The 13,509-nt window shown below is 45.7% G+C and overlaps 1 pseudogene; it reads right to left on the bottom strand.

The window, feature by feature from the left end:
• Window positions 1-12,374: 12,374 nt before the first annotated feature.
• Window positions 12,375-12,474, bottom strand: LOC131224496 (small nucleolar RNA R71; annotated as a pseudogene).
• Window positions 12,475-13,509: the final 1,035 nt, after the last annotated feature.

Here is a 13,509-nt window from a genome sequence, read left to right as displayed (position 1 = left end):
GGAGTGTTGAGAATCACTTCTCAACGCCCACAATTAGTGTAATAAATTACACTTTAGATCATTCATGCATTTCTACAAACACTTAGCATACATGGAACAACATACATGACGTATGTTGAAATACATGCATTTTGACAATTCCTTTTACTAAGGAGTTGTCATACATGCATCTAGCATACATACATGACAAATAATCATGGCAAAAATAAGTGCATATTTTATACGTATACGGTACTTTATAAATACACATAGAATACACAAATCTCAATATAACGCATGCATATCAGGAAAGCAATGTAAACACAACATTTCGCATGTGAAATCTCATCCATAACAAGAATAAATCATTAACTGGCATTGAAAGCCTTGAAAACCATAACCTATACACTTAAAGTCCGCACCTTAAGCAAGGAAAGAAACACCAAACTGATTTAGACGAGTTGTCTTCGTCAACGGCAAAAGAATACCCTAAAACAAGGATAGAAATGAGATACAACAACACCAAGACTAATCTAAGATCTAACACAGGTTAGGGTTAGATTAACTTACCCCAAAATGAACTCAGAACCGTCAGAATAACGATTCAAAGTGAAGGTTCAAAGATGAAGAAGAACAAGGAAGAATCCAAGATGATTCACCAACTTATCGCTCTCACTTTCTCTCTCTTTTCCACTCTCTTTCGAAGCTAGGGTTAGAGAAAATTCGTATGGAAAAGATGGCTAGGGTTTAAGGACTATAAATAGGCCTCAAATTGATGAAAATAACCCCAGGGACAAGGTATACTTAGGTTATAACCAAAGCATGCCTCTCTCGATCCAACGAAGCACTTCTGGTGGGCCTATAACCACGAAAGGTCGGACTTAAGCTCATTGACCATGGATCTAGGTCAGGCTGAGTTTTCGTACCGACCGGCTCTTCGGATCAGCCATGGCGGACCACACCCAAATCAACGGTCACAGAATCTCGATCAGGTCCACAAGCACTAAGATATGCCTGGGCCACCTTCCCTGATCAGAGGGTGAAATTGGGTCAGAATCCAACGGTCAGATAGCTTAAAATCGTCGCGCAAGCGACACGACTCAGATTTCATAAAAACTTATTAAATTCCAACCGTTCTCACACTCTTCACTCCGAGCTCAAACAAATCGACCCAGAACATCACATGGACTTGATTTTTGAGGTGATGGTCAAGCCCAACTCGGTTAAGATCATCGCCATCGGACTTTCGACGCGCGGTCCAGGTCCGATCCAGATCTTCCAAAAATTCTCCAGAACAACTGGATTTAGCGATGGATCCCAGATTTCAGAGTAACATAGCGCTAACTAATCTACAAGTTTAGAGCCATGCAGATACAATTTAAAGTGACTGATGCGAATTTCACAAGCAATCGAGTATAGCGCTAATTACCCCAAAAACAACTACTTAAGGAAAGATTAGCACAAAATTTCCAAGGTCGTTAGAATCTACCCCCCTTAAAGAAAATTTTGTCCTCGAAATTCATACCTTCATATAATCCTCAAGGATCAGAGGGTAGGTCTTTCTGACCTCAGCTTCAGATTCCCAAGTAGCTTCTTCCACACCATGATGCGTCCATAGCACCTTCACAAGAGGGATAACCTTGCTACGCAATACCTGCTCCTTCCTGTCGAGAATACGCGTCGGTCGCAGTACATAAGTGGCATCCTCACTTAACTGCACTTGCTCCCAACTAATAATATACGAAGGATCAGGAACGTACTTCTTCAGCATAGAAACATGAAATACGTTATGCACGCCCGCAAGAGGTGTGGGCAAAGCAAGGCGGTATGCTACCGCTCCCACTCGATCCAGAACTTGAAATGGACCAATAAATCTCGGCGTCAGCTTCCCCTTCTTACCGAACCGCAGAACTCCCTTCATAGGAGAGACCTTCAGAAAAACATGGTCTCCCACCTCAAACTCAAGCGGTCGATGCCTCGTATCAGCATAACTCTTCTACCTGCTCTGCGCTGTCAGAAGTCGACGTCGAATGATGTCAACCTTCTCTGAAGTCACCTGGGCCAAGCAAACTATGCTCACCAATTTCTGCCCAACAATGTGGTGCTCTGCACGAGCGACCATACAACGCCTCATAGGGAGCCATGCCGATACTCGCCTAGAAACTATTATTATACGCGAACTCTGCATACTGAAGACAATCATCCCAACTGTCCTTGAAATCTAAAACACAAGCTCGCAACATATCTTCCAGGACTTGACTCACGCGCTCCGTCTGCCCATCTGTTTGCGGATGGAACGCGGTGCTGAACTAGTCCAGAAGATAGATGTAAATTGCGTGTCTCTATCAGACACAATCTCCAGGGGAACTCCATGCAGACGCACTATCTCCTTGATATACAACCTAGCCAACTCGTCTGCAGAGTAAGTGACTCTAATCGGCAAGAAATGCGCCGACTTCATTAATCGATCGACGATCACCCAGATAGAGTCATATCCCTTCCTCGTCCTCGGTAACCCAGAAATAAAATCCATAGAGATGAAATCCCACTTCCATTCAGCTATGGGCATGGGCTGCAACAACCCAGGAGGTCGGCGATGCTCTGCCTTGACCTGCTGGCATGTGAGACAACGAGAAACAAATTCAGCAATTTGGACCTTCATATTGTCCCACCAATAAGACCTCTTCATATCCTGATACATCTTCGTGCTACCTGGATGCATCGCAAGTTTAGAACTATGAGCTAACTCGAGAACCTCCCGTCTCAAGTCAGGGATGTCAGGAACACATAACCGGCCACGAAAACGTAGGCCCCCATCAGAACTAACACTCCAGTCGGAGTTCTCATCTGTACCAACCCGCTGCCTCATCTTCACCAAAAGCTCGTCATCTGCCTAAGCTGCAACGATCCTCTCGTCGATAAGGGGCTGTACACGAATGTGTACGATAACCTCATACGGCTCAACCACCATAAGCTTCTGCTCAAAATCGTGCACGAACTCCAACATATCCTACTCTGCTATCATCAGTGGAACCGCAAACTCAATAGCCTTCTTGCGACTCAACGCATCTGCCACAAGGTTCGCCTTGCCCGGATGGTAAGAAATATCGAACTTGAAATCCTTCAATGTTTCCATCCATCTACGCTGCCTCATATTCAAATCACGCTGCGTGAAAATATACTTAAGGCTCTTGTGGTCGCAAAAGAGATCGAACTCCTCACCATAGAGGTAATGTCTACAAAGCTTTAATGCGAAAATGACAGCTGCTAATTCCAGGTTGTGCGTAGGGTAATTCTCTTCGTGTTTCCTCAACTGACGCGAAGCATAAGCAATCACCCTGTCCTTCTGCATAAGGACACAACCCAGGCCAACGCGAGAGGCGTCAGTATATATAATATACTTAACCCCTTGCTCTGGCAATACTAGCACAGGGGCGGACGTCAACTTGTCTTCAGCTCCTGAAAAGCTAACTCCACCTGCTCATTCCAAGCAAACCTCAAATCTTTCCGTGTTAGCTGCGACAACGGTCTGGCAATCTTCGAGAAGTCCTGAATAAAGCGTCGATAATAGCCTGCAAGACCCAGAAAACTCCTTACCTCAATAACTGAACCAGGCTGCTTCCAGTCCTGCACGACAGCTACCTTGGACACCACATGTCCCAGGAACTTGACTTCCTCTTTCCAGAAATCACACGTCTTGAACTGTGCGAAAAGCTGATTCTTCCTAAGAGTATCCAAAACCGCTCTTAAGTGCTCCTCGTGCTCTGCCCGGCTCGCCAAATAAATCAAGATGCCATCAATAAAGACAATGACGAATCGGAACAGGAATGACCGAAACACCCTGTTCATCAGATCCATGAACACGGCCGGTGCGTTCGTAAGAGCGAACGACATCACAAGGAACTCATAATGACCGAAGCTAGTCCTGAAAGCGGTCTTCTGCACGTCCCCATCCTTGACGCGCAACTGATGATACCCTGACTGCAGATCAACCTTCGAAAAGTACCGTGCCCCCTTCAACTGATCAAACAGATCATCAATCCTGGGCAAAGGGTACCTCTTCTTCACAGTTACCAAATTCAACCTGCGATAATCAATACACAATCGCAAGGAACCATCCTTCTTCTTCACAAACAAAACAGGTGCTCCCCAAGGAGACACTAGGCCGAATAAAACCCAAATCCAGTAAGCCATCTATCTGCTTCCTCAACTCCTCCATTTCACTCGGAGGCATACGATAGGTGGGTAAGGAAATGGGCGCCGCACCAGGCATAAGATCGATAGCAAAATCAATCTCACGCAGAGGAGGTAATCTAGGAATCGACTCAAACACATCTTCAAACTCCTGAACTACTGGCGTACTAACCAACGCCGATTCGGCCGAACTCTCCAACAGAGAAGAATAAAAATCAATACGAAGAGGGTAACTGACCTGAACTGGGAAAGTAACAGTCTCACCCTCAGGTCCATGGATCGTCACTGATCTAGCTTCACAATCAATCTCAGCTCGCATCCTCGTGAGCCAATCCATACCCATAATAACATCGTAGTGATAAAGCGATGCGACTAACAAATCAACACGGATCGATCCACTTCCCAGATCGACCAAACAATCCATACAACGCTTGCCCAAAGCAGAGGAAATCCACGTAGCGGTAGTAAGCGTCACTCCTTGCATAGGAACAGATCTCAAATCCAAATGCCTAACTGCCGCATAAGATATAAGAGAAGTAGTGGACCCTGTATCCACTAACACAGAAACGGGAATACCTTCAATGTGCGCTGTCACCTCGAAGGACCTTGGCACTAAGTCAGACATAGGCGCTTCAGCTGAAAGCGCATGAACTCGAGCCTGCTGCTGACGATTCGGCGGAGGAACCATGGGCCGCTGAGGTGGCCTGAAGCTAGGAACTGCAGGTCTGAAGGATAGATGAGCTGGCGCTGACCGAAGAGGTGGAGGAGAAATAACCTGAGGCATCGGACGGCTAACCCTCTGCGGTGGAGTAAAACCACCGGCTCGCATACGGGAGAAGCAAAAACGGTCCAAGTGCCCCATCTTCCCACAATAGGAACATCGAAGATCAGCTCTCATCTGCTGAGCGGGCGGTGCTGAATGCTTCGGAGGAGAATCTGCTCGTGGCCTCTTGCCAAGGAAAGGTGCACCCTGAAAGTCCGGTCGCGGCCTAGGAACCATCGGTGCTCGCATGCGGGACGCTCTATCTCCGTCCTGCTTTGTTCGCAAGGACATGCTCATCAGCTCCGCATAAGAAGAAATGCTAGCACAACAAATCTTCGATCGGATCTCAGGTCTCAACCCCTCAGAAAAACGCCGCATCCTCATCGGCTGATCACCCAAGATCAAAGGAACATACCGCCCCAACTCAGTAAATCGATTCTCATACTCCGTCACCGACAACCCTCCCTGGCGGAGGTGAAGGAACTCACTCTCCTTCTCATGTCGGTACGTGACCGGAAAATACTTCTCGTGAAAGCGCGCCTCAAATGCCTACCACGACCACACAAAATCCTCCTCGACAGTGTGAAGAACATTGTCCCACCACAGACTGGCCTCCTTCTCAAACATGAAGGTGACAAGCTCAACCTGCTCGACCTCAGAGCAGTGCAGCGGTCTCAGCATCTTAGAGATGCGGTTGATCCAATACTCGGCCTCCTCGGGTCTATGAGAACCCGTAAAAGTAGGAGGTTGTAAGCGCTGGAATCACTCGAAAGTGCCGCTGGCACTGGCGCTCCCAGATGGAGGCATAGGTGAAACAGGTGGAGTCGCCCCCACTGACTGAGTAAAGATGTCAGCCATGGAAGAGAGGAACTCCTGCTGCTGCTGCTGAATCTGCTGCTATTGCATCAACAACATCATCTGCTCAAACCTATCAACAGGCGAAGCAGACGAAGGTACATGGCTCCGCTCAGGAACCGAGGGTGTGACTGGAGGAGCCATAGGTGTCGGCCCAACACCGGTATGAGACGGACCCGCCTGCAGATCTGACTGGCTATCGCTCAAGGGAGGAACCCCAGCAAGCGACTCAATCAAAGAGAGACGGGCCGAAGACTTTGAACCCTTAGGAGGCATCCCTACATTCAACAGAGGATGCAACCTGTCAGATTCTATGTCACATAATCCATCCACACAACAACACAACACAACTCCAAAGGCAAACAACATGCATTCCATTAATCAAAATCGTTGCAATACAAGTAGTGCAGCAATACATGAATCACGACTAGGAAAGCATGTAAACAACAACATCTAACACTTCAAACAACCACAACAACCACAAACAACTACAACAACTCCAACTACCAAGCCAACAACGGCTACACACAGAAAGAAAAACAACAACAAAGCAAAGGACGGCCACGACGACTGCTACTCGTCGGAATCAGGAGATGGAGGCAGAGCACCCTTATCCTGCAAGCAACACAGGATAGACTTCAGAGTTCGAGTCACCTTCTTAAACTTATGTTTAACAAGGCCTCGAAGATCAACAATATCCTGGTGTAAAACAGCCTGCCCTTCTTCAAGCCGTGTAAGATGGGCATCTCTGGCAGTCTGCTCTGCGCCCTGCTCTGGCGCCACAGGAGAAGAGCTATCACTCAAATCCTGTGCCTCATCTCCTTCCTTGTCTTGCTCTGTTTCTTCCTCAATCTCCGCACCACCTTCAGCATAACTCTCTTCACCACCGCTCTCAGACTCAGCCTCACTCTCTGAGGCATGCCGACCAGAACCAACCTCCATCAGCTTAAGAGTCCTCAGATTGATATGACGAACAGGAACCGGCTTCTCAGCTCCAAGCCTATAGCCAAACTCATGTGCAAGCTTGCAAATGAGGCGGCCAAATGGAAGCGACTCGGTCCTTCTACTCGAACGAGCGATGAGAATAATCTGGCGCAGGATGTACGTCGGCACACACATCCTGCCCCACCTGATATAGAAAATCTACCATCAGGCGCGTACACTCTCTGCGGTTGCTCCACCTTGGATATACATTGAACGTAAAGATGTGGTGAAGCAAAGCGGAAGTCGTCCATCATGTAGGTAGCCAGAAGATTCCTATTAGGCTGCCATTCAGACGACCACACAAGGATCGGGTGCGATGATCCCTCTCGCGCACACTGTCCATTCTCGCCGGCATGCACTTCACCAAGTGGCACCTTCAGGAGTCGAGATATCAAAGCAACATTGATAATACCCATTCGACCGCTACCACAAGGAATCTTGAACTGCAGAGGCTCCAGCGAAGGCTCCAGAATGTTGGCATAAAAATCTCGAACAGTGCTAGCATTCGCGCGATACTCGCCTTCAAACAAGGGACCCCAACCAGCCCCTTCTAGGCGCTCCAACAAGAAAAACTCACCAAAGAGCCGCGGATCAACATGAGCATCAAAAAGGACTCTACGGCCTTCATAGGCTCCATGCGACAACTCTGCCAACAAGGTCCTACTGACGGGAGCTTGAGGATCAAGGTCCCGCTTCGTCTGGAATTCACGAGTGGCGGAAGTGCTCGCGGCGGCACCTCTCGGCCTCCGTGCACGGGTTGGACGGCTCGGCCTGGCTTCATCCACGGGCGCTCTCTTCTTCCCCATCAAGGAAAGAAGGGAAGAAATGGAAAAGATGGCCGTCACAATCTCAAAGAGGGCCATGAGAAATGAGAGAAAGAGAGAAATATGAAGATGGTGAAGCTTCCACACACCTAATAGCTAAAAAGGGAATGCAAGAGCTCAAATGAGGAGGAAAGAAAGAGAAATCAGCAATGGGAGGGAGGATTTGGAGATGGGGTGATGGGTTTGCACGAAAAATGGAAGAAGAAGAAGATTTGAGAGAGATTTGAAGAGGATTTTCAAGAAAGGGAAAGCTTGGGAGAGGTGTTTGTGAAGGAAATAGGTAAAAGGAAAGGGTTTTAAGGGAAAACCGTGGACGGGTGGGCCACACTAAGCCAAAGAAGCGTCTGCCCGCACTGGCCCGCCCGGCTTGGCCCGTTGGCCGGCGAGCCCTCGCCGAACCGGCGATGGCATGCCAGTCTCTGGACAGTCCGGCGATGCCTCGCCATTTTAGCTAGGCCCTCCTGGTCCCCCATGGTCCAAAACATGTGGTTCCCCCTGGGCCCCACAGGAAATGCCCCGATCGGCTCCTTGCATGATTTGACGCCTATCGGGCCATTCTGGCAGAAATCTGATTAAAATAGAGATTTGTTGAGGGTTTAAAGGTGAAAAAGGGAAGATAGACCATTTAAACTCATTAATAGAGGGTCTAGGAAAGGTTTCGGGTCGCTGTGTGTGATCAGGTAAGAGTACAGACTCGATCTCGGTGAAGGTTTTCAGGAAACTTTCACCGATAAAAACTACGGAGCACAAACACAAAATCTATGATAGACCCGCACCCAAATACACTAAAGTGGTGACAACGTGCGGTGTGTGACCATAACCCAGGTCTGGTTTAATCCAGATCATGCTCTGATACCAACTTGTAACGCCCTGAAATTCAGGGGTCGAGCATAACTCAGCTCCCGAGTTCCAAAACATCACTTATGCAACATATTTAATGATGGATGTATGTTGACTGTATTAGTGCATAAAACATGGAATAGATTAAGCCAAAACACAAATACGATTCGGGGATAAGTGAATAAAGCAAGCGGAAGACTTATAGAAAAATATGTGTATAAGTGTAAATCCCTGAAGTACATATACAAGCCAGGTCGTATGAAAGTGTTATTTAACAAAATTATAAGTATCAAGTTACAACATTTAAGTTCCCAAAAATAATCCCATAATCCCGCTCATCAGACCAAGGCTCGCTAAAACCCGTCTGAAAACTGCATATAAGAGAAGACAGCCTCATCATCATCCATCTCCCGCAATGTCTCAGAAGTCGCATCAACATCTGCAACATCAGAACCTAAGACAGAGTCTGGTGGGTGTTTAACACCGCCCCAGAACGTGGGAGTGAGTGATCAACTCAGTGGAACAATAAGGCACTGGTTAACATGTTATCAGTTCAATCAAACAGTAATGATAAAGCGGAACAATTAAATAAATCCTAAGTACTCTTGTTAATGCAGGGATGTATGCAATATGATGCGTGCCCTCACGCGTAACCCTCAGCGTCTTCATCTTACGTTACGCATGACATCGCCTCAAAGTGCGCCACATCTACAAAGCACATGCAAATGCGGTGCATGGATATGATTACCAAGTTGTTATTAGTCCATTTCATACAGCAGGATTGGGAAGCTAAGATACCTTCCTCATATCACCATCCAAACAGTGATCCATACTAGGGTCGTCAATCTTAGACATCTCATACGATCATATGTTTGAGGTCATAGCAAAGGGCTCGTCACCAATCAATGCACGCCTTTCATATCTTTATTACCACAATTCAGCTCGTCACCTCATTGCGGTATCCAGGTATGCTCGAGGTCACTACAAAGGGCTCGTCACCAATGAATGTAGGCCGACAGCACGAATATAGTGTCCCATACCACCATAATCGGCTCACGAGTTTGGTTGCTCACTGGTCACTACGGGAGGCTCGTCACCCCAGCGTAGGCCGACAACTCGACCACGGTGTCCCATACCACCATGTCCATCTCATGAGTCTTAGCGGATCAAGGTACCATGGTTATTAGGATTTCACTGGTAAGTTCGGTACCCTAGATTCAAGCAGTAGCGTCCATACATGGTGAACATACATCAGAGAATCAGGTTACTTGACGAACTCGACTAGCACGAGCGCACGTTGAATTGAGCGACATAGAGTGCGCAAACACTCCGCGTGGCCAAACCACTGCCGACAACTCTAATACGACTTGGGTTCGTCTAATACGTCCTACATGGCGAAAGCAATCTCAGCCACGAACATAGGGTCAATTACCGATTTTCTGGACTAAGGCATAGTCCCAAACACCTTATACTACAACAGATATTCATATGGAATGTAAAACAGTAATGGAACAACAACTTAAAGTCTGCAGAAAGAGAAAAAATGGACGGAATGGATTATCCACTAGTGGACCCCACATAGTAGAATAAAATAAAAATAAAGGAAGAAAGAGAAAAATAAGAAAAAATGTCACCGGATGTTTTTGCCTGGTGAGGGTAGAAGCCTCATTAGGCTGCCCCGTGGACCCCACCATGATGGATTTATTTAATTCACACCGTCCACCATCTTCTCCATATAATTTTAGGACGTGCTAAATTTTGAGGCAAATCTGAGTCTCGAGTGGACCGTACTAAGGGTATTAATGTCCATCTATTAAAATACTCTAGGGCCCACTTTGGAGTCTCTAATCATCCAAAACAGTCCTAGTTAGAGTCTATTCGACCTCATTCTAGGTGGCCAAGATGGTGAACGGATTACATCATCCACTTGGGGCCCACATTAATAGTGTATTCAAAACATACTAATAACATGAAAAATTTATAAATGCCATGCACGATGGAGTTAACCAATTCTTGGCCAATTTTGTGTCTCACAAATGGGACCCTGTTCTGATGTTTATATTGAATCCACACCATCCAATATCTTTTCAAGATCATTTTAGGCATTGAGCCAAAAGATGAGACAGATTCGAGTCTCAAGTGGGCCATAATGAGGGAAATGAACCATTGCTATTGAAATCTTCCAAGGCCCACTGTGGAGTCCCTGTTCGTCCAAATCAATCCAAATCAGAGCCCATTAGACTGCTCAAGATGGGCTATGCGGTGAATGGAGTAGAAAATCCACGTGGGGCCTACACTGATGGTGCATAAATTATAAAAAAAAATAAAGAAAAAGAAAAGTGTCACTGGGCATTATTGCCCAGTGACGTGAGGGAGGAAGCCTCCTTGGGCTGCACCCCACACATGGGACTCTACATGATGTATGTATTATATACACTCCGTTCATTCGCCTTATCATATCATGTTAGGCCATGGCCCAAAATTCAGGTTGATCCATGTCTCAGGTGGGCCTTACAATAGGATAATGTGGGGCTAGAAACCTCTTGGACTTTGGAATTTCTTGGTTTTGAGATCCCTTGGACTTGGGAATCCCTAGTTTTGGGATCCCTTAGACTTGGGAAACCTTGGAATTGAGATCTTTTAGGTCTCTGGTTGTATTTGGCATCTTTAATTCAAATCCTAAAATTAGTTGACATGTGAATGTTAAAACTATGTTTTTATTAAAATCCATTTAGGCGTATACTTTGCCTTAACTGATGAAGTCCCAAGACTCAGATAGGCCATGAGCATATGATCACATCCTAGTGACTAACCAATGATATATAACTGTTAATTTACATTAGCAATGATTAGACGGTGCATATCATCCTACTAAAGTAATTATAGTGTTGTCATTGATAATTTGATTATTTTGGGACATCGTTAGTGGGCCATGTGCCCAAATGGATTGGTAGCATAGTGACACACATGTTGTACATGTGGGTGTCCATTCGGGTCACTCTTAGTGGACCCTGACTTGTTATATATATTCTATTCATGCCTTGCACGTTACATGAGAAGTTGATGTTAGTCTAACGTGGGCCATACCACATAAACTTCTATATTTCTAGTGGGGCATGTTGTTCAATTCCCACTCTCTGCATATGATGTGCCAATTAAGGTAGATTATTGTCTGATATGTTTGATAACATAATAATGTACTTGGCCTGGTAGGAGACGCAAAGAACATGCTTAGTATAATGACATCATGTCTTGATATATGCTCATACGTATCATTTGTATGCATATTGTGGGTGGTGATTGATTATAGCATATGCCATTGGGCTGAGATACTTAGGGGGACCCCATATGAGATAGGGTTGCCCCACTTGATCGCGTTGTATGCGCAGGTTTGATGCATGACTTAGATGGTATGACTCATGCATTTTGCATCTTATATGTCACAATCACTTTACGCCCTAACGACATTAGGGTTATGGCCTCCACAGGCATATCATGGATGACTAGATTGGATATCGAAAATATTTGTTCTAGCATTAGGCGCTATGGATGTCCTTGGGTGAAAGTCCCTAAACCCTTGTGGTACCAGTAAGTTGTTTTAACATCGAGACCGAGTGGATAATATGAGCGCCCGAGTGACGAATACCAATAGGTCGTATCTTTCACTGTGTCGTGGTCGGTTCGAAAGGAGTGTGATCTTACCTGCCCAATGGTAGGGGGCTGTAAGCTAGGTTGAGTTTGACCAGCTCGTAAATGGATCCATTATCGATGAGCCGAGTGGGCATTGACATACCACTGGCAAGGCGGATAGTGAGGTCTCTTCCACTTACTTGGTCATGCGTGCGATGGGGCGGCAGCCAGTGTTGGAGTGTACTAGACTGACAAGGGAGTTCATAAATAAAAATTTCCCATACTATAAAACGAACACCCATTGGAAAGTCGATCATGAACTTCACCCAAAAGGAAGATGAAACATTCTTTCAGATGTTGGGAGCGGTTCAAGGATCTTATCAATTCATGCCCACAACACGGTTTTGAAATGTGGCGCATTACACACTCTGTCCATGATAGACTGACATCTCCCATGCACTAATTAGTCGAGACAATATGTAATGGGGAATTTATGAATAAAAGTGTCAATGATGTGTGGGACTACTTTGATAAGCTTGCTAAAAATACACAATCATGGGACATCTCCCCAAAATCAAGCACCATGTCTAAGTCGACTCAATCCAAGGAGAGGGGTGGAATGTATCTCCTAAAAGAGGATGATGATATCAATGTTAAAATGGCTTATCTCACCAGAAAACTCGAGGCCATGGAATTAAAGAAGGATAAGGGCAGGGAAATTATTTGCGGTATTTGTGGTTGCAACATTTACACAACTGAAAATTGCCCAACAATATCTGCCTTTTGAGATGTACTGAATGAACAATCTAATGCTGTAAGTAATTACCAAAGACCTTTCAGTGGACCCACCTCTAATACATACAATCCTAGTTGGAGAAATCATCCAAACTTCAGTTTGAGGAATAAACAAACTGCTACCCCTCAAGGTTTCTTAAACCAAATTCTAAATCAAGAGAAACCTCAAGAGGACCCGGTTGTAAAACATCTTCAAAAGCAAGAGCTTTTTAATCAGGGCATGCTACAAGCCTTTCAAGACCTCATAAAGGCTATATAAGGACTTGAGACCAAAAGTGCGATTGGGAATAAGGGGAGCCTTCTAGCTCAACCTCTTCCCAATCTAAAACCACAACATGAAGTTAGCCAAGCTCTTCAAATCAAATGGAGCAAGCTAAATCTATCACCACTCTTAGGAGTGGGAAGACCAATGACAAAACTATTCCGGTTAGGGCTGAAAAGCCTAAGGACGCGGAAGAGGACAACAATGATAGACGTAGTATTGCCCCACAAGAACTCGAACCGGAACCTCAAGGAAAGCCGATTCCTCCATTTCCCCAACGGTTGGTTGCACCAAAACCTCTCTCTAACTCTCAGAACATTATAGAGGTGTTGAAACAAGTGAAGGTCAATATTCCTCTACTGGATGCGGTTAAACAAATACCT

The sequence above is a fragment of the Magnolia sinica genome, chromosome 13 (assembly GCF_029962835.1).
Source record: "Magnolia sinica isolate HGM2019 chromosome 13, MsV1, whole genome shotgun sequence".
NCBI lineage: Eukaryota > Viridiplantae > Streptophyta > Magnoliopsida > Magnoliales > Magnoliaceae > Magnolia > Magnolia sinica.
This window is presented reverse-complemented; position numbering and strand designations above follow the sequence as displayed.